General features: G+C 38.6%; 2 long non-coding RNA genes across 2 annotated transcripts in view; one reads left to right on the top strand and one right to left on the bottom strand.

Annotated features, from left to right (window-relative positions):
• The window catches only part of LOC136853390 (uncharacterized), a 58,083-nt gene extending 51,208 nt beyond the window's left edge, over nt 1–6,875 (top strand). The window contains exons 2-3 of the long non-coding RNA XR_010857444.1: nt 640–760; nt 6,626–6,875. This is a non-coding gene — a long non-coding RNA (uncharacterized lncRNA). The remainder of the gene's footprint in view (nt 1–639; nt 761–6,625) is intronic.
• Nucleotides 908–24,486, bottom strand: LOC136853389 (uncharacterized). Its single transcript, XR_010857443.1, has 3 exons — nt 24,352–24,486; nt 17,338–17,433; nt 908–2,032 (listed from the first exon to the last, which is right to left on the bottom strand). It is a non-coding gene; the product is annotated as an uncharacterized lncRNA (long non-coding RNA).
• Between the last annotated feature and the right edge of the window lie 319 nt (nt 24,487–24,805).

Here is a 24,805-nt window from a genome sequence, read left to right as displayed (position 1 = left end):
CAAAGTGATGAAATTGTAAATTAGCTGTTGGAGACTTACTCCAAATAATTCTTTCCCGGTGCCTCTTTGTCACTTTAACAAGATCATAATTGTTTTAAAGGTTCAAGTTTTGTAAATTGATTTAGTTAATGGTCTGTTTTGAAATTAATAGGGGTATATCCTTTCCAAGATGTGATTTTGCAACCTAGCCCTATCCATCAGTGTTCATTCTTGGCATACGCGTGTAGTGACGATGGTATCCTGCTTTAAGGGACTAGATATTTTGTATTTGAGGAATGACAGTTTGTTTTATTAGTATTCATTTCCTACTTCGTTTGTTTATTTGTATTTGAGGAATGACAGTTTGTTTTATTAGTATTCATTTCCTACTTCGTTTGTTTATTTGTATTAATTTCCTACTTCGTTTTATTCCCCCCATGTTGGCTGAAAGAAATAAAAATTTTATATTTTGTTTGTGTTGTGTTAAGTGTTCATGCAACTGATACTGTAGGTTAATTCATATATGAATATTTATTTTCTAGTTTAAAAAAAAGTTCAGTGATGTGTTTTAGAGCCGAGGTTAGAAGGTAATTTAGTGTGTTCAGTTTGATGAACACAGAATTCTTATTAAGGATGTAAACACAGTTATTGTTTTTTTAGGGATACATGAGACTGAGGAAGTTAACAGAAAACGACAGCGAGAGAAGTTACCCAGTGCCACCTGGTTATTTAAGCTTCCCCGAAATGACTGTCTGATCTCCGGAAATCGACTACATAATTGGTAGGTAATCGTAAGTAGCAGACGAATACCTGAGGTCTTGGAATATGCGTTACAGTTCCAGTAACACCATGTATTTTGAATATAAAGAGTAACTAGTATCAGTTATTATCTTCTCATTTGTAAAACTCAGGCAAATGAAAATATTGAGATATTTCATTTTTTATTTCATGAAAATACCGTATAATAATAGAAAAAGTAAGGTTTATAACAAAATACACCTTCAATACTGAAAATTTTGATCTCGAAGTCATCCAGCCAAAAAAAATTACGTTGTGTGCAAAAGTGAAGCGTCCAGAAGTTTTTAAAAATAGCCCTGCTTACCTTAAAGTATTTATAGAGATTATTACAGGCGATTTCCTTCTGCTCAGGTCCCTTGCATTTCCTCTGTTCCTCTCGCGTTGAATATTCCCAACACGTTTTATTCTTCCTGTAGAAAAGGAAGTACTCTTTCCTCTGTTAGTCACAATACGTTTCATTCTTCCTGTAGAAGAGGAAGTACTCTTTCCTCTGTTAGTCACAACACGTTTCATTCTTCCTGTAGAAGAGGAAGTACTCTTTCCTCTGTTAGTCACAATACGTTTCATTCTTTCTGTAGAAGAGGAAGTACTCTTTCCTCTGTTCCTCTCGTCTTGAACACTCAACAATTTCATTCTTTCTGTAGAATAGGAAATACTCTTTCCTCTATTCCTCTCGTGTTGAACAGTCCGAACACGTTCAATTCTTGCTGTAGAAAATGAAATACTCTTTTCCTCTCTTCATCTCACGTTGAACAGTCCCAAAAAGTTTCATTCTTTCTCCAGAATAGGAAATACTATTTCCTCTGTTCCGCTCACGTTGAACAGTCCCAACGCGTTTCATTCTTATTACTCTTTCCTCTGCTCCTCTTGGTTTGTTGAACACTCCCAACAAGTTTTATTCTTTCTGTAGAATAGGAAATACTCTTGCGTTGAACAGTCCCTATATGTTTAATTATTCCTGAAGAATACACTTTCCTCTGTTTGTCACAATACATTTTATTCTTTCTGTAGAAGAGGAAATGCTCAAAGAGTTCCTCTCGCGCTGAACAGTCCCAACAAGTTTCATTCTTCCTGAAGAATACTCTTTCCTCTGTTAGTCACAATGCGTTTCATTCCTTCTGTAGAATAGGAAATATTCCTTCTTCTGTTCTTCTCGCGTTGAACAGTTCCAACACGTTTAATTATTTCTGTAGAATAGGAATACTCTTTTCTCTGTTCCTTTCACTTTGAACATTCCCAACACGTTTAATTCCTTCTGTAGAATAGGAAATACTCTTAATTCAAACATTTATATAAAAAGTGTATTGTATTCTAAAAAAATTATGATCTAATAATGAAAAGTTTAATCTAAACATTTTATAAGAGTGTTGTATTCTATAATAAAATAATTTCCTAATAATGAAAAGTATTTATATTATTTCAAGAAAACAGGGAAACGACATTTTAAACAATCCTTTTCTTAAAAAGAAAAGTCCAGATAAGCCCCTTTTGTGTGTATTCAGTCTCGATCTAGCTAGAAATGCACTTGAAGCCTAACGAGGACTGGCACTGACTGGTCAGTGTCAGTCCACAGTGTCAATCCTCGTTAAGCCTCCAAGTGCATTTCGAACTAGAGAAAGAGGCTGGATACACATGAAAAGGGTATTGTTATCCTATTTTTAAATCATTTTACAACAAGATGACAGGGCTGCCATAGATGATTGCCAAGGCTATCACTTTTGAACAAAATCATTCAAAGGTCAAGGTAATTTACACAATGATGTACGTAGTAAAGTTACACTAAAAATGTCTTCACCGCCGTATTACTGAAAATCATAGATTGCCTCTTGCACTATATAAAGGAGTTGCAAGTTCGTTGGCGTGACCGGTATTAGCTAACATATATATTAGATTAATCCAAATTCCAAGAGACAGTGAAACCAGCAAAACCCTTGTCACTAATTTTGTAAATGAATAGAGTGTTGGGTATCCGTGCAAAAGTTAAACACTTTTTTTTTTTGGAGCATATATATTACACATGCTTCCCTGACGTTTTAAATCTGCAGAGGAAGGGAGTGAGGTCAAGAGGCAACAGACTATGAACAAAGGCGTTTATTAACTAATACTTACTAAAAAACCCTGTTTTCATTCGTGACTGTAGATGTTAAGGACATTGAATATTCATTATTGTTGAAGGATGTGGCTATGCTTTCAAGGTATCGAATCTCCAAGTTAAAAAAAAAACTCAAAACTAAGACGTAATTTAAGTTTCTCAAAACATTACTACTGTTCCTCACTGACAAGAAACCTATCTTTTTTGCAAGTCTAGGCCCAAATGGTAAGTCTGTGCTAAGTTTGGCTGAAATCCCTTCAGCTGTAATGATAACAAGAGAGAAAATAGGATACCTAGATTTCGTCTGTAGAAGATTACAAAGTCAAGATGTTAGTCAACAGACGTCAAGACTTCTGAAAATATCTAAAGGTTAAACAATTTGAACTAAACGCTCGAAACGACCCGTGGATAATTGACAAAGTACTGCGTCCAGACTAATGATAAGAGCCCACCTAAGGTCTTCGGAAAAAGATGTTCATGAATGGGAAGTGAATTCGGAAAAATTCTGAGATATAGAAGTTGATTGACTAGGTATGAAGTAACCAAAGGGGGGCCATTTTCAAATGCCGCTAAGGGGCCTACATAAAATCTTGAACATCGACGACCTGGTCGTGATAACACTCATTATCTTGGGACGGAAGCCACACCATCAAGTCAGTCACTCATGCTCATCTCTCTTTAAATGTAGATGAAAGGATTAACTCAATTCATCGTCTAATGAACACCCACCATATATAGATTGTACGCTAACAGCAAGAAATGAAAAGCACTACAGTTGGTAAAAAAAAAAAATCATCCGAAAGAATTTTCAACAACGTGATATTTGAGGCCATTTGCAGTTTTATGGTATTCAATAACTAGTTATTTGGATGAATTAACATTCGGAACATATAGACTGTTTGCGGACAAATTTTCGCTATATTACACGACTAATGCTTAGTGCTCAGAAACTAACGAACTACATATAAGCAGAGAGAGAAAGGGAGAGAGAAACCTCACTCAAACGTTTAATACCAAATGCAGTAATCACATCTGGAAGCAAAGGGAAGGTTATACCAAATCTTGTTTGGGATGGACGTGCTCTCTTCTAAAGGAACTTTCATACCGGAAGTTGTGGAATGACGAAGATGCGTGGAAGTCATTCGAGGAATGAAACGATTTACTTCATGCAACGACCAGTGGAACAGATGTAGGCTACCCCGTATCTTGCCCAGTTCCGAATAAAACGAGAACGAAGAGGCAAATTCATTAATTAGTATTGTTATTATTATTATTATTATTATTATTATTATTTTCAACATTAAAAATGGAAAATTGAGTGCGGAAGGACTATGACCTGTACGAAATAATCCATGAAACTCAGACCCTAGTAAAGATCCCCAACCATCATTAGATTTGGTTAGTAATAGATCATCACACAACGCAAATTGCAGCGGACCTTAAAATCTGGTTATGACAGGTAGCGGATCAAAGATGCCGAACCAACAGTGCGGACTTGGGATTAACTGACATGAACTGTATATGCATGCAGATTGGCATGAAAAATTCCAGCAAACGTTCTATTGAAACGTGGCCTAGATAACTTGGAAAAATTCCCGTTGAATTATCTACTCAATTTCACAAATCTCGGTGTACGAAGTGCGTAAATTCAGTCCGCTAACGCTATTCTGTTTCGGAAGGTGGGGATTTTCAATACAGGTACGAAGCTTACAAGCCCGATGATAAAAGGAGGACGGTGGGCACTGAACGTAGAATTTTCAAATGCCTACACTGTAAATTACCGAGCGTTATGAAACTTGCAACAGACCTCAACAGTCTGATGGATTATAAAATTCAAGTCAAAATTTTGTAACTTGACCACCTGGAAAGATCGCAAGCTATGAAGATAACTGCCTGAGCACATCAAATTCGATGTCGTAATCAGTACTACGTTCTGGACATGCATAAACAAGGAAAACTAGATCTACTGTAATTATTATGTATGCAGCTGAGGACTTGGTAACGATTACAAGAAAGCTGTTGCAGATCCAATAAGAACTAGTCGTCTGAAAACATATACACTGAATCAAATACTGTAGTAGTATCGGAGCAAAGATTTAGTCTGTTCTTTGATGGGTGGCCCATATCGAATGCCCACGCCAAAAATGAGTGCTTAAATACAACATACAACCGCCTTAAGGAGTTTGTAGTGGCCATAAATGACAGGACAGAGACGGATGTTGGAACAGTAAAAACAAGAAGTTGACTGTCTCACAAGCACCATATCGTGCTGAGAACTCATGGTCCATTTGAAGTTAACTTTAATTTACAAGAGATAACGCAGTACTAGACAATGTAGGAGAGAGAGAGAGAGAGAGAGAGAGAGAGAGAGAGAGAGAGAGAGAGAGAGAGAGAGAGAGAGAGAGAGAATCCTACGAACAATGGTATGTGTATTACCTCGTGGAGGTCCTACAGCTTCAAGTATGATGAATTGGCAAACGTTTTAACTAAGCATTGCTCAGTCACATCATTCTCTCCTTAAATATGCAAGAGAGAGAAAGCGAGGTTATAAACAAGTTAAAGGGCAAATACAGCAATATTACAGAATGCAAAAGGAGGAACTGGGAATCTCAAAACGTCCAGCTACGGAAGGGTAGGAAATCAATCTTCCATGATGCCCGGAAAATTTTAAAACTTGCAGAAAAGACATTGCAAGCAAGACATTGCAAGCAAGACAATGTATGCCTGAAAAATAAAGTGGCCGCTGGTGAAGCAAAGGTTACGGTACATAACCTCCCTGAGAGAGGTAATTTGAACAAATAAGAGAGACGGGAAGTACAATAAAAACGAAATCAAACTGGAGCAACTCAATATGTCGCACGTCTAGTTTGTCATTCACACCAAAGACACCCAGCAGGAAAGGTTCCAGTCATCTAAATGCCTCCAAATCCGGACTAGACCTGTCTGTGAATAAAACTAATTGAGAGGGCGTTCATATCTCTAACAAGCTTGATGAAATTGCAGGTAACGAATATATGGTTTAGGAGCAGGTTCTTCGGTGAAAATTTAGTACGATTTTGAAAAAAATCAATTCGCACCCATCTCAAATCATGGTAAAAAGCTCAAACGTGAAAAAAACTGACAAATTATTAAGAGCAGCGCATTTATATTATGAATTCAAACTATAAGCATCAGATATTGCAACTTCCGGTTAGACATCACTCAAAATTCGTCAAGGACGCCCAGAAATCTGAAACCGGACATTACATCAAAATCAGTAGTTTTCAGCACAAATTCAAAAGATTAAAGCCAGAAAAAACGCTTTACAATCCAACATAACGGCAGCACGGTTCATTAACAACATAATCATATCAAAATTTACTAACAGTCGCAGTATTGGCAATGAGGATAGCAATGCGAAGGATATGGGAGTATATGCAATAAAATGCTAACCTTTTTTGGGGGGGGGAGACAGGTAGAGGTAAGGACGGTATAGAGCGCATGATCATAAAAATATCGGTTAGGGACTTCGCTGAAAACAGTGCTATTTCGAAACACTTTTGGGGAGAATGATACTATCATGTATTGAGATGCATATACAGAAGTAATAAAATAGGTTATGGATGGGTGGTGAAAGGTGTTTCGATAAATAATAGCAATGAAGCCTTTACGCAGGAAGACAGACGTACAGACAAGCTAGTCTTTCATTCCATAAACTCGGATTTTGATCAGTTTCTCTTAACCCCTAATACCGATTCCTCGTCTCTCTCCACACAGGTCGAAGTAGCAGTTGTCCCAGGAACTACAGGCACCGATGCTGAAAGTCGGTTATCACCTTGTAATCACCTGATCACCTCTAACGGAAAGCAGCAGCTAAGACCACACGCCTGAAAAACGATACGATGGAACAGCCATGCCTTTCATTTCATAGATAAACATTTAGGACTGTAATATGTTTCCCAGGCTGTAACAAAATTTCGCCATTTGTTGTTTTAATAAAAAATTTCTTATATTTGATTCAGTTGGCTGAAAGAACCGTCGTGCAAACGGTCGAAAGCAAACATTTTTAATTTTTAGTCTTTTGACTTCAACTGTTTCAAAATAAAAATTTTACTCAAATAACTATGGATTTTCACAGATTATTTCCGGCCACAGTTCTTGCTATAAAAAGTGGGGGAGGAGGGCTAGCTAATAAGAGGCGAGGGACCCCACTGCTCACCTTAGCCAACTTCTTGTCCTAGAAAACTATACATTCTTGTGAAAACCTTGAACTGTGTGTGGCCCTACCCTGTTCCCTGGGGATAAGGTTTGAACATAAGTTTGGTCATTTCTGGCCTGGTAGTTTCTTGAGAAGGGTATTTTTAAGGATCTCTTATTTTCACACAATTTTTAATCCTCGTCCCCCTTGGAAAGAGGGCGTGGCTCAAGATATATGAATATGAATCACCTTTATCCAAGCATGCTTTGAACTAATATAGTCTGAATTAATCCAGTGGTTCTGAAGTAGTCCAAAATGTGAAAGGTTTACGAACATATATAAACTATATGCATATATACATACATTTGATAAGTTCACTTGAGCTAAAAATATAGATTATAAACTAGAACACACACACACACACACACACACAGGACTAAAAGAGGGCTGATATTAGTGCCTACAGAAATAAACCAGATGAAGGACGGAAACATCCTTGTTAAGGAAGGCGATAAAAGAAAATTCCAGGATAAACAGCCAATTTCCATACTCAGGAAACCTACGACATAAAGTCTCATAAGACGGTGCAAATTAGGTAATGCCTAGTACGAACTAAATTGGCCGTTTAAGAATAGTTTACAAAAACCAGAACACAAAACTATTCAAAAACTGTTGTGTACACATGGAGGTAACATCCGTAAAATGGAGGTTGGGTTGCCTTGTCTATACCCTGAGTGCCAGGCATTGGCGTCCCTAGAAATGACCAGAGAGGGCGAGCGAGCCCTCGATTCTTTAAATGTATATGTCACTTGATTGCATAGTAAATTTGCTTTTAAATACGCACTAGGCCATACTACCCCTTATTTCCCCGTAGGGTGGTAGTGCCAGTCAGTGCACCTTACGTGGTTCTTTGCAGCGTCCCTTCGTCCCCTAGTTGCAGCCTCTTTCATCCTTTTACTGTGCCTCTATTCATATTCTTTTTCTTCCATCTGACTTTCCACTCTCTCTAACAATTGTTTCATAGTGCAACTGCGAGGTTTTCCTCCTGTTACACCTTTCAAACCTTCTTACTGTCAATTTCCCTTTCAGCGCTTGGCCTTTGGCCTAAATTCTACCCATTATTTAGCATTCTCAGAGGTCAGTTGTAGAGTCAAGACGCATTAGTGCAAACATCAAAGTATTTAATGACAATAATCTCCCCCTAAAAAGGCCGTCATTTATTAGGTTAAATTGGATGGAAAAGCAGCCACTGCTGCTTCAGCAATTGGGGGTCTTGGGTTTTGTTTCGAGGAGGACCGGGAAAAAACTGTATGAAAGTATTAAGTGAATCAGTGCGCTGAACGTAACGAAACACGAAGTATCTTAACTCGAAAACTAACCTCTGATATACAACACACTGTGATCTCAAGGAAAATAATGGAGTAGAAGAAAAAGATTCCGTATAATATTTTTAAACATTTATGTATTCAAGCGACACGCAATACACACATACACACACTTTCTCTCTCTCTCTCTCTCTCTCTCTCTCTCTCTCTCTCTCCAGAAGGAAGGTCGTCATTGCTGAAATTTCATATGCCAAGAGTATCCTACTTTATTTCCGTCATAATTTTGTACAAGAACTACTCTGATTTCAAACTATTAAATGTCCCTCCAAGTTAAGTCGCACGCACAAGAGTGTGTGTGTGTGTGTGTGAGAGAGAGAGAGAGAGAGAGAGAGAGAGAGAGAGAGAGAGAGAGAGAAGAGGAGGGGGAAGAGGAGGGGCAGGCTGTGGTTAATGAGTCTCCTTTCCAAAGACATCAAGGAATGCTAGACCTGAAACAGCCCTTCACAATCTGGTTCAAGGGACAATAAGTCCCTGTTTTGACGAACTGGGGTATCCCATTTTTATTATTATTACATGCTTTTATTTAATTTGACTTCTGCGTCTCTGTCTGTCTGTCCTGAAATACTGTAACTCAATTTTCGACCTGTTTCCTTCGTCCGATTGACTTGAAATTTTGCATGGTTACTCAGTCCCGGTGACAATACAACCTTACATGATCAGTAGGTCAGCAGTGACCTCCTATAGTACATTCACATCAGCTGTGCATTTGGTGCCTAGCGTCGTCCCTTACAAAATTCCTGATTGGCTAGTGGTCAGCCAATCACAGTGCTGGAAAATGGCCAGTCTCCAGTCTCTTTCGAAGCTCCAGACAGTGAACTCCGCTCCGACACCAGACGAACATGTCTTTCAAAAGTTATAACTTTCATTACACCTCAGTTTTACCCAAAGAATAGTAGTGTTTCCCACTTTCATACTTGAATGACACTTGTATGTCAGGTCTTGCATTCTAGTTCAATAAACGAGCCTAGGATTATGTAATGACTCGTCTGTGGCCGTCCGAATAAAGAGGTAACTTCTCTACACGGGTACGACCAGCTGCATTTGAGAATGCGGTAGCGCTCTATCAGGGACCCGTTTCCTCACTACTCCGCCCCCAACACCCCAACCCTTTGAATTTAGGCGGGAGTCAGGCCTGGTAGCTCTTTAAACTCGTCCTTAGGCAGGAGTCTGCGCAGATGTGTAAAAGTAAGGTTATCATATAAAACTCAATTCAAACTACTCGTATTTTTATTTCATAACTGTACGTCAACACCATGATAATGCATAGAACGTAGACGAGTCATCACATAATCCTAGGCTCGTTTATTGAACTAGAATGCAAGACCTGACATACAAGCGTTAGGCCTATATAGCCCCAAATAACAACAAGCGAAAGCAAGAGATTCCTCTAGAAGTAAGGGAATGTGTAAAGAGCTGGCTGGTTGCCCGGGATAGGTATAGTCTGCGTGCATCCTGCACATTTTAATATTCTTAATTGCTTGCTTGTTGTTTTCATATTGATAGCCCTACCTATACTTTTTAGGTAGCACTACCATCCATGGCATTTAAACTACGAAATTTTATGAGACACAAGACGATAAATGATGAATGCACTGCGATGCCATGTAAGGAATGAAATAATACATTTTATCTTTAAAAATTTCTTGTTTATTTCACTACCAAATATCTTTCCATTTAAGTTTATTGAAGTAAATAATTTATATATCATTATAATCCTTCAACCATTGGCTTGAAATGTTTAGTGATGAAATTGGGAAACACTACTATTCTTTGGGTAAAACTGAGGTGTAATGAAAATGATAACTTTGAAAGACATGTTCTTCAGGTGTCGGAGCGGAGATGTTCACTGTCTGGAGCTTTGAGAGGGACTGCAGACTGGCCATTTTCCAGCGCTGTGATTGGCTGACCACTAGCCAATCAGGAGCGTCGTAAGGGACGGCGGACGGCACGCTGATGTGAATGCAATCCGAAACCAAATGCAACTTTGGCTGATGTGAATGCACTATAGTGAGTTTGTACAGTTTAAAGATAAAAACCTCTCCCAGTATCTCAGGATTTGTATGAATCTCAGAGTCGGATTTTTCTTACATTTGACTTGGTTTGACTCAGTTGAATCTATCTTCTAGCATATAACCCCTGAGCAAGTCCCCTTTCCTCTTCCATCCCATCTCTCTCAGGAGATCCCTTCAAATCATTTATCCCTTCCCCCTTTTCCTCAAATCGGCTCTTCCTAATCCCTCCCCTCCCCCTTCCTGAAACAATTTTAGTTTTTGTACATGATCAAGTGTTAATTTAGCTGTGTCCTCCTCAAATCACTCCTCAGCATTTGTGTTCTACCCCTTCCCTCTTTCATCCCCTAACCCCCTTCCATCCCATCATCTCCCACTTCCGGTGATGCAAAGCTGAGCGTGACTTGATAAAAGTGTTAATTTAGTTGTGGTCTCCTCCTCCCCTTCCCTCTTTCATTCCCTTCCCCTTCCCTCTTCCATCCCCCTTCCCCTTCCCCTCTTTCATCCCCTCCCCTTCCCTCTTCCATCCCCTCCCCTGAGCCCCTCCCCTTCCGGAGTACACGATCAAGTGTTAATTTAGCGTTGTGTCCTCCTCCTCCATCTTCCCTCTTTCATCCCCTCCCCCTCCCCTTTCTGAATAAAGTACACGATCAAGTGTTAATTTAGCTGTGTCCTCCTTTCCTTCACCTTCCCTCTTTCATTCCATATTTTGAAATTTTATTCCCTTCCCTCTTCCATCCCATCCCCTTGCCCCCTCTTCCATCCCTCCTTCCCCTCTTTCATTCCTTTTAAACCCCTTAAAAAAGAAAACAAGAAAACAAAAACCCCTCTTTCATTACCCCCCTTCCCTCTTCCACCCCTCCTTCCCCTCTTCCATCCCCTCCCATTCCCCTCTTTCATCCCATACCCTCCCCTTCCCCTCTTTCATCCCCTCCCCTTTCCCTCTTCCATCCCCTCCCTCTTCCATCCCCCTTCCGAAGTACACGATCAAGTGTTAATTTAGCTGTGTCCTCTCCTCCCCTCCCCTCCCCTTCCCTCTTCCATCCCATCCACTTCCACCTTCCCTCCACCAGGATTTTCTGACAATTAATCATGTCAACAAAAATAAAAGCGTGGGCCCCAAACATGGAAGGAAATACATGAAAAGAAATAGATTTGTTTATACCTTGTAGTAAATCCTTTCATGTTTGGGGACCAGGCTTTTATTTTTGTAGACATGGTTAATTGTAAGAAAATCCTGGTGTGTATCAAAAAAATATTTTTTACTTTTGGTGCATTTTAATAAAAGCATGTCTATAAAATAAAAAAAAGAATTTTTATGTTTTTGAGATTTCCAGCCAACGTGTCGGTTTTGCACACTCTTCTACATATCAAGCTTAAACTGTCTGTGCTGTCACATTACAATTACGAAAAACGTTTTTAACTGACGCATCCCGTTTATTTGAACTAAAACACTTTCCACAAAGTGACGTATCCTATCCCAGATAGGACACTTCGTGAAAAAAATCGTATTCATGTAAAATATTTCTACAAAGTGCCGCATTCTAAAATATTCATCATTCAGTTAACATCACCTTTCCATATCGCAATTATAATAGCCACATTTTTTGTGATGCTAGAATAGTTTGTCAGAAAAAAATATACATGAAACGACTGTTTGAAATTCTATAACAATAATTAGCAAGGGCATTTAACATCTAACAGTTCGATATATTTGCATTTGAACAGCCCAAATAGTCTGAGAAATAGTGTCTTTACGATATTAGGGAAGTTAGATAATTAGTAACTACATGGAGATAATTATCACTGGTGTCTTGAAACAGAAAAGGCGTCATTCAGATAAAAAAAATGAACAGGAACTTACGCTTGCCATACAGTGAAAAACTGGAAAATAGATGCCTGCAAGACGCCAGTTAAAACCCCTTTGCTTATCAAATGAGAGTCAACTGAGAGTTCTCTTGTTCATTTATCTAAATACCTTTTTCGACCTGGGTGACTTGTCCAGAAAAAGAATGGACCAAAACTCCTCGGTACTTTTTACTCAAGGTGGCCACCACCCAATCTCACGTTTGTAAAATAATGATTCTCAATACCCTGGGCATATCAGAAAGATAAATGATGGAGTTTTGAAACAAGAAAAAAGTGATGGGCATCATAAAATAAAGAAGAGGGATGAAAAGCTGAATGTATTAGTAAGGGAGCACATCAACAGATTTCCCAGAACGTTGTCTCATTACCGCAGACAAAAGACAAGTAACCAGTAATTATCTCTAAACCTCACCATCACAAAAAAGCAAGAAATGTACTATAGAGAGCCCAGTGATGACCCTGTCTCTCTCATTATACCAGCTATTTAGAAGAATGAACCTAAAATTTCATACCCGACGAAGGGCCAGAGTAGACTGTTAATCTTATAGGAACAAAAAACTGAGGAGGGGGAATGTTTACAAGAACGCTACAAAATGTATACACTGAGACTGATGCTGTAATAATGATCGAACAAGATATGATATCCAAAGCTGCAAACAAAGCAAAAGTTTTGCCACGTTTTCATTTACAACAGGTGTTGTTTTTACCCATTTCAACACGAGGTGAATTGTTTTAAAAACGCCGACTCTCTTGTTACAGTTTCAGTATGTCCAATTTTGGGAACAAATCTGGGCAGTGCTACTTTTGCCATGAAGGTCAGGCTGACAGAGGTGCCAAGGAGATTACTTCATGTCTGCATCTCTTTGTACAATAAAGTGACATGTGCGGTGTAGAGGACATAGCCTTCTTTTCGGATAGGTGTGGTGGTCAAGTGAAAATAAAGTTTTCCAGTAATGCTCCTCCACTCAATACAGAAAAAAACAGGTAACCTTGTTCTGCTTGGAAACAATCCATGGACAAAATGAAGGGGATTCCATGAATAGTACTATTGACTGTGCTATCCGGAAAGCTGGTGACATTAGCATATCAGTCCAACTTGCAATGGTAATCTGTACGGCTCTCAAAGCTCCCTCTGCTGTAAAGAGTCATGCAGGTTTGCACACAAAGAATGTGCCAAAAAGGCAATACTTTACAAATCGAATGAATGCATAACAGCACTAATACTAGCCAATGAATATAAAAGACATAAAGATTATTCTTTAGACCTAAAACACTGTCCTAAGTAATAAGGAAAATACTGGAATGGTGCTGAGGTACAAGCTAAAAAAACTCATGTCACGATTCTTAACAACCCTCTGCCTAAGTGCAAGAGGCAGTGTCACTCGACCATGAAAGCTAACAACCAGTAAGCAAGCCTCAAGTTCAGTAGTGCATCTAGGAATGACTGAATATTGGCTATAAAACGTTTGCTTTCCTTTTAAACATACCTAAAAAGGTTTTAGAGTATAAGAGAGAGAGAGAGAGAGAGAGAGAGAGAGAGAGAGAGAGAGAGAGAGAGAGAGAGAGAGAGAGAGCAAATATGTTAAATCCATTAAATCTTACCACAAAAAACGGCACTCTTAATGGCAGTGCGGTACATTAGAAATATTAAAGCCAGTTATTAATAAATTTCATTCTGTTGTGGGAGTTAAATAAAAAAAAAGTAAATGCATAATCATGTTGAATAAACAAGTTCATTTCTATTTACAAACATGTCAAAAGTTAGCTGCGGTAGACGTCTTTATGAGTACAGACCATGAATCTGTTATACATAAAACCTGGACATTGAGAGGTAGGTAAACGCTGGTAAGTACTATAAGACGTGCCCCCCAACCATTTCTTTAATTGATTTATGGATAATTCCTCCATAAAGTTGATCAATTGTACAAATGCTATTTAATGTCTTTAGGAAACAAATTGCACGCTATGCACGTTCGAATTCGTAAGACCTAAGTCGTATCTACTTCAGCTTCTCTGAAGCCTAATTAAGAACCACTGCCTCACACACCAGACCTAACGTTTCCCTCGAGTTTCAGCACACACGTTAAATCTACACTTAGCCCTCCTCCATTAGTGTTTGGGCTAGCAGTCTTTTATGGTCACAGACTGAGTGTACTAATGCATAATGATGAAAGGAAAAAAAATGAAAAAAGATACAAGCTGATACGGGCTCCCTGCTGATTAAAACCGTTTTGAGAGAGAGGGAGCTTAAGAAAGAGCGAGAGAGAGAGAAACTGGGGACACTAGCAACCAAATCCTATAAGTGAGCCAAGAGGAAGGGACAACAGACATAGGAATTTAGTGTATGAGAAGCCAGCAGCAGAGAGAGCTTCTCAACACGTCAGGGTTCGTGGAAATAGGAACGTTGGAGCAGAATCCGGTTCAAACGACTAAATGTAATCCTATAGCTCGAGAAAACCCCTTTAGTTTATTTTGACAGCTGAAGAAATGTGGCCTGGTTAATAAGGGGCTGGAAATTAAAAGACGGATGGATAGACTGTATTTAAATTGAAGGCAAATTATAGTCAGAAGAAACAAGTAAAAAATGCGTCGAAGGTTCCGCGCAATCGAGTTTTCTGTACAGCTTATAATGCTGTTTGAAACTTTCAGCCACGGCCCATGAAACAATCACGGTCCGGTGGTGGCCCCAGCCACGGCCCATGAAATTCTTAGCCGCGGCCCATGAAACTCAGCCACGGTCCGGTGGCACCCTGTGTTGTTGGTACCATAACGGTGCCAGAGGTACTTTTATGGCTAACTTTAATCTTAAATAAAATAAAAACTACTGAAGCTAAAGAGTTGCAATTTGGCATGTTTGATGATTAGAGGGTGGATGATCAACATACCAATTTGGAGCCCTTTGGCCTCAATAGTTTTTAAGATCTGAGGGCGGACAGAAAAAGTGCGGACGGACAGACAACCCTCACAATAGTTTTCTTTTACATAAGATTAAAAACTACAACGAGGCCAGTAATAATCAGAAAATATCCAGTATTTGGGACAAAAAAGCGCCATATTTGTCAAGTTTAGACCATAAAACAAACTTCATTTTTCTTTACTAAAGGTGCTTTAATGTAAATTTCATTCAAGACGATAAACGGCATCCAGAAATCATGACTTATATACACTTTATAAAACCTTGAGCAAGAAAATATACCACTCAATATTTACCATGAACTTCTTTGAAATTAAAACATTACTTGAAAAACGCCGACAATCGCGACATTTCGTAAACTACTGGTAACCTTTGCTTAAGCCAAAAACATTCAGTTCTTCCGAATACCACTACGTCATACTTTCACAAGCTTACAAAAGAAACCTTAATATTAACTCGGCAAGGACTTGCCTCAGAAAAAAGTTAAGTATACCTTAATTTAAGCAGACCATTGAGCTGATTAACAGCTCTCCTAGGGCTGGCCCGAAGAATTAGATGTATTTTACGTGGCTAAGAACCAATTGGTTACCTAGCAACGGGACCTACAGTTTATTGTGGAATCCGAACGACATTATAACGAGAACTGTATTTCTATCACCAGAAGTAAATTTCTCTAATCCTTCATTGGCCGGAGGAAGAGGTCAAGGAGTGATTGTGTGTGTGTGTGTGTGTGTGTGTGAGAGAGTGTGAGTGAAAGTGTGTGTGTGTGGGAGAGGGAGAGAGAGAGAGAGAGAGAGAGAGAGAGAGAGAGAGAGAGAGAGAGAGAGAGAGAGAGAGAGAGAGAGAGAGCAATAGGATGGGTAACCCCAAGTGGATGACGACTGCCAACGGCAACATTCATAACATAAAATGTCTCATTATTTGACATAAAATAAATTTTCCATTATTTATAACTTCATATGGGAATTTTACTAAAGGATGCTTAAAAAATTGCCTTTATGTCTGTTAAACTATCTTCGCAACAATTAGTTTCTGGAGGAATGACTTCACCTTAGGAAACACTTCAAATTATCCAAAGAACTTCGAACCAGCAATCTACCCACTAACATAATCGTGCCAATATTTATTAAAAAAATATAAAAACATAACTATTACCTATTCAGTAAGTTGAGAACTTCGAAGGTAATGTATTTCTTTTTAAAATAGCTATAAAGAAAAAATTGAGACCAAAGAATGGCACGAGAGAGATCCTTCAAATATAGACGTGGACGCCAAGTATTAGAATTCTTGATCTCCCAACCCACTTCCCCTCCCCCCGGCCCCCACCCCACAAAAAAATCTAGTAGGGAGCATCAAATGATGGTATCTTCAGGGTGGGTGTGTCAGTTAACCTTTTGAAACACTCTTGAGCATCCTGATTGATTGACAGACAGTGCTCCATTTCAACACACGCACACGAGAGAGAGAGAGAGAGAGAGAGAGAGAGAGAGAGAGAGAGAGAGAGAGAGAGAGAGATAGAATGTCAGTATACAGTATTATAAGATGCTGATGCCTGAACTGAACTTCGAGGTTTCAACAGGAATGGAGAGATATAAATCCTGCCAAGACGTCATGTTGTCATCAGAATCTGCCATTTGCTGGCGTGACTACGTCTACGGTATGACGTGGTTTTCGCTTTTCAAAAAAAAAAAAAAAAAAAAAAAATCTCGTACGGTAGTGTCCAAGAGAAACTGGACTGCGATATGAGGAAAAATGATCGCATTCCTGATAATGAGTAATTAAATTTTTTTTTTTATTTCAATTTAAGCCGCAGAGCTTCAGTTAATACTATGATGTTTGTTTGAAACAAACATCAGCCCTTTCCACGTGAAGTTTAACTCCTAATATGCAGGGAGTCTTATCACTTTTTAGGACGATTTAAATTACAGTTCTGGATATATGGGCTGTTAGTGGATTTGGCAGTTTTGTAATTCCTAAAAAAAACTGAAAATGAAACCCCGAATTCACACCTATTTACACCAAAGCAAATTATCAGCTGTATGCTCATTCTAATTACAGTGAGGGGTTTTAAAAGGAAAATATAAACTGTGAAAAATAATGACGGGAACACTTACACAGAACTCTAACAAGCGTCTCGACTGTGTACCGTGGAAATCACTTGCTGATGTGCCAGTGTTTGTGACGCAACTTCCACTGAAGTCTTCATTAACCTTAAAAGGGAAAGCATTGAAATTAAGAATGAGAAAAACACACCAACAAATACATAACTACAACAGCTAACAGAACAACAGATACGCAAACTCCTTACCCCTCAAAATAAAGCTTAACATAATGCACACAGTGAGACTGGTTTAATGAGTTGCAAAACACAATCGACATTAAAGCAGACATCACATCAGAACATAATGGGAACACAAATAGAAAGGACAATAGGGACACTTCTGATGCATTGGCAAATTTCTGCCCTAACAGTACTGTCCTCATAATAAGTCTTGACTAATGGCTAATGAGCCAGAGGAAAGGTTTAGTCTTCAGTCGTGGGCTGTATTACCCTAATAATGAAAATATCCTAATTAAGAACCGAAAAAAATAATTACACAACTCTCAGCAACCACAAACCCCGAAACGAAAAACAGAAAATAAATTAATAATGCGTTAAGAATTTGAGCTTTATGTGACCTCAGTTCTACTATAAAAACTTTTCATGCCAATTCAGTTCATACTATATACATATACATATATACACATATACATATATATACTGTATATATATATATTATATATATAAATATATATATATATATATATATATATATATATATATATATATATATATATATATATATATATATATTATATAAATTGCATTTTGTCCTGTTATACGTATGCTGTTCGCTCTCCTGAGTTATGAAACGGTAATGATTTTCCTGAAACAGTCCAGGATGCTTAGACTTAAGCCCCTTCGTATCATATTAAGTAGAGTCTGAAGGTCCACACCAGACCTCTCAGCCCCTTTCAGACCTCAGTATACTTATGAAGTGGGAAATCTTGTGAGAACTGGCTTCCTTCCATCCTTCAGCGAGTTGACTTGGCATCTCATTCTTCCTGCGATTTGGAAATGTCCGGAAATTTTCAAGGAAAAACGAACGAGAAATAAAGGAATAGTTCAGGAGCAAAAGTTCCCCTCGGAAAACAAAGTCAAGGTAGTTGAGTAGCTACTTTGGCTTCTTATCCACGTGTTTACCTACTCCGTGGTGCTAGTGGTGCTAGTACAAACACCTTATGGTAAATGTAAAGTAGACGGCCGCAAGAAGATATTGTTTATTAATATAATTTGTCGTCCACACAAAATAGATATGGGTGTATATAATACTTTGATCGCCGATGGCTAGTAATGAACACGGCGTCCCAAGGAGCTTCCGCCACGTTAAGTACTAGCACTTCGGAACAGGTGACGCGTAGATAACAAGCCAAAGTAGCACTGTTGAGTGATAATTCAACTCAGCATATGTTATTTCTATTATTTCAGGCAGTAGTCTCAACGCAACTGACCTGCTGATATGCGACTCTCATATCTGTCTTTTACCTCTAAATTCAACTCATACTTTTCTACTATGTATTTCCGGAAGTTTGAGTTATCTTTCACATTAATTGAAGGTTCGGTGTGTTAATTTTGCAACTGTGTTTCACACCCTCCCCTAATTTTTGGTAAAAATTTCAATTTTCAAATTCAGCTTTTTCAGGCACTTTACTCTTGAACTTGATGGGGGTAGCCAGCAAACTGATTAACGGTTTCGGACACACGAGCTCGGGTACAAATTCCTCACTACCCCGAACTTTCCTCTTCGACTCCACCATTCTTCTCCTTACTCTTCCTGAACTTCATTACACCGCGTAGCGTATGTTACTTTCTTCATGAATGCGACTAGTTTTTTTTGTTTGCATAATTTTGTGATGGGGTTATTTCATGTTTATTCTAAATTCACTTTTCTACATATATAAAAAAATAATGGGTTAAAATCACAGAATAGTTTATAGCAATTTCAACATGTAAGCCATAACTCTGAACAACGACGAGACGATCTTTGTTTGTAATTACTGATACACAAGTGATAAACCCGTCGTTTAACCCGACGTTTCATTCATCAGTTACAAAGATTTCGGAAACCCCTAAATTCTGTATAACCATGTACTGTAGGTCGTTAGCTCATTTCATCCTACATTGCTCTGTTGAAAAATTGCAATGCTAATATGTGACTGAAAACATTCCTTTACATAAATATTGCGAAGAAAGAGAGAGAGAGAGAGAGAGAGAGAGAGAGAGAGAGAGAGAGAGAGAGAGAGAGAGAGAGAGAGAGAGAGGTGGGGAATGAATAAAAAGTGAGGTTTAAGTTTTAACGAATGAGGAAGGGTGGGTGATGGGAGGGACAAGTACCACAAGAGTGCTTATCCGAATGAATTCGTAAATCTTGATTGGCTTGGTTTGGTTGTTCTAACATACAAGAGTAAAGTGCCTTGAAAATCTGTTTGGACATGGAAATTTTTCTAAAAAAAATTAGGGGAGGGTGTGGGAAACTGTTTCAAAGTACCATACCAATCAATCGATTGGTTTGAAAGATATTGGTAAAAAACGATGACTCAGACTTCCTGAAATACAGAATAGAATAGTTTCATCATCTAGTTTGAGGTCGTATTAATATGATTTGGTTAATACCATCTATTACAGTATTTGTCACCATGTATTAGTGGTTGAGTCATTTGTACAAATCACTGTACACAGCGAATAAATACTACTCTTGTAAGCTACTTTGTCTTTTTTTTTTTCTTCGTTTTTGAAAGTGTGAAACAACTGTGTTATATCTCACGACTTAATTGTAGGACCCTCCAGCCAAGTGTCTCCCTAGAGGGCGTAGCTTCAAACCGTAAGAGGAAACGACTCAAGATTAAGAAACTTCATAAGTTATTTACGTGATGAAAGTATGTAAGTGAAAATTGGAGAGAGAGAGAGAGAGAGAGAGAGAGAGAGAGAGAGAGAGAGAGAGAGAGAGAGAGAGAGAGAGAGAGGGAGAGAGAATATGTTTATTCAGATGGAATGAACGACTGACGTTTGACCATAAGGACTGACTATTTTGGGTTGTTAATACACAGACATAGCATACTCGTGGAAGGACGAAATGAAAAGATTGTAACTCCTGCCTTAAACCACTAATTAAGTATAGACATGTGTGAAAGGAAAAATCATTCAAAACTTTGTGCCTGGGGAAGATGAATAGATAAACAGAGAGAGAGAGAGAGAGAGAGAGAGAGGAGAGAGAGGGGGTGGGGTGTTGCGGGGATGTCCTATAAAGCTTGAAACGTTACGTTGAAGTTCTAAAGGTAAATAAATATAATGTGTGTCTCCCAGTTGGGAAACCTCCCAGTGGATTGTGTTCTAGTGCAGAGGACCGTATGAATAGGAGAGACTGTTTATCGCCTGTATGAATATACAAGTTGTTATGCTACACAACAGGATTCGAATCTACTCTGCCAGTATTTATACACACTTAAGCCTGACACAACCCTGCACAACTGAGTGTTGAGAATACGGCTATCGGTTATTATCCAACCCTAGATGAAAACCACAGGCTTTTGATTTTATTGTAACCAGCTAAGGAAAACTGAATCAAATAGACTGCAGAAACCAGTTCGATGCAATACCCCCAGCAACTGAAACTGCAACATTGCGTTTGGTCACCACCTTGGTGGTTGCAGGCAATTCAATGTCAGATGCCGTTGAGACAAGGTCATGTAGACGGTTCCCCTTCCTACTCCTGTGATCAAGATTATATACCCCAACACGATCCAGATTATAAAGACATAAAGACAATCTACAAGCTTCATAAAAAAAAATTATGTAAGACGAAAAATTATCAAAGATAATCCTTTTTGGAAGCAAGTCACTGAAGCTGAAATGCACCTGTCAATTAAATTAGAAAATAATAAGTCTAGCAATCACTTCAGCAATCATTGGTTCTGTCCAGAGCACTGATCCAAAATACTTTCGGCTTTGTGTTCGTTTTGACCTATATCACAGCTTAGAAAATGAGGATTTAAACTGGCTTCCTCGAGCTATATATCATATTAACTAGCTGTACCGAAAACAAATATAAACGTGGGGGAGGGGGGGACTGAGACATACGAGTACCTTTGGACAGGACGGAGTTTACAGGTGCATAATTATAAGCCTACACTTGACAGTTTCCTTTTTCGCACAACCGTGGGTGGCGAGGGGGAGGAACGGTGTTTTTCTTGCACCATCAGATCACCACCTGCTGTTATGGTGAAGGAAAAAATTCGATAAGCAATAGAGACAGATTTACACTGACAGGAAAAATGTACGGACAGACAGAAAAGCTATAACACATTCAGCATAGAATGAAAATAAAACCCAGCGATCAATTCTTAACAATGGATGACGACAACGCCCTGGAAAACTACCAACAATTTTTTTTTTACACCATCTGGTTACCGAAGAATAAACCAAAAACCAGAGAGAGAGAGAGAGAGAGAGAGAGAGAGAGAGAGAGAGAGAGAGAGAGAGAGGGGCGGATACCAATTCGTTGGATGAGTTTAAATTGCAACCGATTATCATCACCTAATCAAATAATAATAATAATAATAATAATAATAATAATAATAATAATAATAATAATGCTACAGTAGTGGGCGCTGCTCCGGGCTAAGACATTCTTAAAGACTGATGAAAATTACCACTATTATGTATGATCTTGAAAACTTGATTATCCCTAGTGAGTAACCTAGGCCTTACTTATCCAGGAAGCTTCGCCCCCTGGATCTCCCACCTAACCTAACCTAGGCTACCAGATCCTCACCTGGCCCATCAGTAATAAAATAGGTTACCAGGTTCTTCCTTTGTCACATTAAAAACCCTTCAGTAATCCTGTCCTTAATGACAATTAGACCTTGCAAGCATATCATTGACATGTCTGAATACATACTTGTATTTCACTCTTTCTGTATATTCCCCCACCCAAAAATCCCGTTTTCCCATAGTGGTCCTTTGACTGCAGATCTCAAACTATGCTTATCCTACTAATCTGCAGCCGAAATGAAGGTCAGAAACATTTGAACAACAGTAAAAGACAGGAAAATCATATTTTCAACTCCAGAATACATTAGGGTTTACACAAAATTTACTAATCTACGAAACTTTCAATTAGCCTTACTTTAATAAGAACCAGAACTTCCAGAAGTTGGTTATATGGCAATGTTCGATTACCTCCTTGTAGGCCGATTTCACAGCTTCGTATTCCTTCTCTACCCCACCTAACTCATTCCCCGGTTAACCTACTGCTGTTCCCCATAATTGTAGGCTATAAGTGGTTTTAGTGGCTTTAGATTAATAATTTCTTCCAGAAATAAAAACCAGATATGTAGAAACAAAATATTACGAGGAAGAATGACTACGAACTAAAGCCCACCTCACTGGTGACAAAACAAAAGCACCAATAAGGTTTCAGCATTTCCCACACTTCCCGGTGAAAATATTGGACAAACTTCGGGAGTTCCACATTTTTAAATAAACTTAAACAAAAATCCAAGTGGGTGACATCATTCGTTGGAACGATGATTGACTTTTAAGACAGTAAAGTTCACAACATAAAAACTGAAAAACTGAGTAATTGTTTAAAGTAAAAATGTTTATCATACCCTTGCTCACTACAGTAAATTTTTATAACACCCTTTGAGCACTGTAACCTTAATATTCTTACATTTTTACATGTCGAATGTGATTTTACAGCAAACATGTTTATCATCCTATAACTATGGGTGAGACAGCCTTGATGTGTTGAAAGTATTATTTGGAGTCTCAGCTAAGAATCAAAAGCAAACTTTAAAACTTTACATCGCCACGAGGCATCGATAAGAATGCTGATTTTAACTAATTACCTCCAGATAACCAAGAATAAAGTTGAAGAATCAAGAGGCGCACCATTCGTTTAAATGCGAGATTTTAAAAGAATTTATAGGTTTCCTAAAAAGAACCAATTAACGTGGGGGGGGGGGGCGGGAATGGTTAGAGTTCCGAGCCGTCATTCGCAAAGAAGTTCTAATTGGCTGAAAATGGGCATTTCCTGGAATGCATTTCGATACAAAGAATGCAACAGCCTGTTTCACATGTATTAAATACGTATGTATAAAGGGAAAAATTAACCTTTATACTGGGTATTTACTGTGCAAGACAGTTAGGCCATAACATCGACCAGCCCTTTAGGTTGTAGCAAAGGCATGAGTAAGAGGCTGCGCTTGGCGCGCGGAGATCTCGTTGGGAGGAAATTTCCTGGGAGGAAATTTCCTGTTTTTGTGTGAGTTTTGACCATTTCTCAAAATTGTTTCATTAGCAAATTCGTACTATTATATACTACAATATGGGTGACCACGCTGGAATTTGGGTGGGGAAAACAAAAGAGTGAAATACAAGGACCTTAATCCCATTGATAGTTCTCATTGATACTAAGCTAAGGAAAGTTTTCAAACTGATATGCGCTAAGGTAAAGACCTTGTACCCTGGGTTAAGTTAGGTTAGGTGTAGTTAGTTAGGTTATTTGGTAGGGAAAGGAACGTCAGAAACGTTCAGAGAGGACATTTAAACTTAGGAAAATAAATTTTCAAGTCCAAAATGCTATAATGGTTTAAACTAAAATTTTATCGCCTATTTTTTAGTCGACTCACCTTGCGTTTTTGATCGCAGGAGAAAGGCTTCAAGTAACCTTACACAAGAAAGGCACCAAAAATTGGGGTAGCTTCAAGCCCTGCCACCTACTTCTCTCCAATCATAGACTGAACTATGCTTCAAAGATGAAGAAAATAACCTTTACACTCTTCAATTTCGCATTTTCTTGCCATGTTCGACAGCCAGTGTCATTGACGGATTTCATGAGTCGATTTGCACCTCAGAATTTGCCAGCTAAAACCTCTTTCAGAGGTCAAGTAGGACTCGGTCACCTTCAAACTACCGATCTCTAAGGTGAGGTGTGGGTAACATAAGATGACTAATTAATTCACCTTTTGCCAGCGCGTTAGATAAAATATACTCAAAATTGACAACACACACACAAAACACTTACAGGATATTTCAAGCTATAAACAGGGATACGGAACGCGAATGTACAGCCTAGGAATGTTCAGTCGTCTACTCCCTGATCAAGTTGTCAGAGAACTACAAGAAAAACAGAACAGCCAGGATGTAGGCTACTGTTGTTGGCCTATCAGGGACCTTCACCTTACCCGCCTTAGAAACCATTTCTGTCCCCTTCTGTCATTGGCTGGTGGATGAAAGGCTTTGAGAGCGATTCCTCAATTGGCTGGGGGGCTAGTACAGATTTAAAAAAGAAATTTTTTACAAGGGACCATTGTCACCTTTGTTAACAAATGTGCATATTATATGTAAAAATTATAGAAGCGTATACATGAAAATCCCGTATTAGAGCAAGAGAGATAAGATACGTACAAGAATTAGACTATCCTTTGGACTGCAATAATTACATGTAAACCTTTTCGATCCCAGGCAAGTTATGCATT

The sequence above is a fragment of the Macrobrachium rosenbergii genome, chromosome 27, assembly GCF_040412425.1.
Source record: "Macrobrachium rosenbergii isolate ZJJX-2024 chromosome 27, ASM4041242v1, whole genome shotgun sequence".
Classification (NCBI taxonomy): Eukaryota; Metazoa; Arthropoda; class Malacostraca; order Decapoda; family Palaemonidae; genus Macrobrachium; species Macrobrachium rosenbergii.
This window is presented reverse-complemented; position numbering and strand designations above follow the sequence as displayed.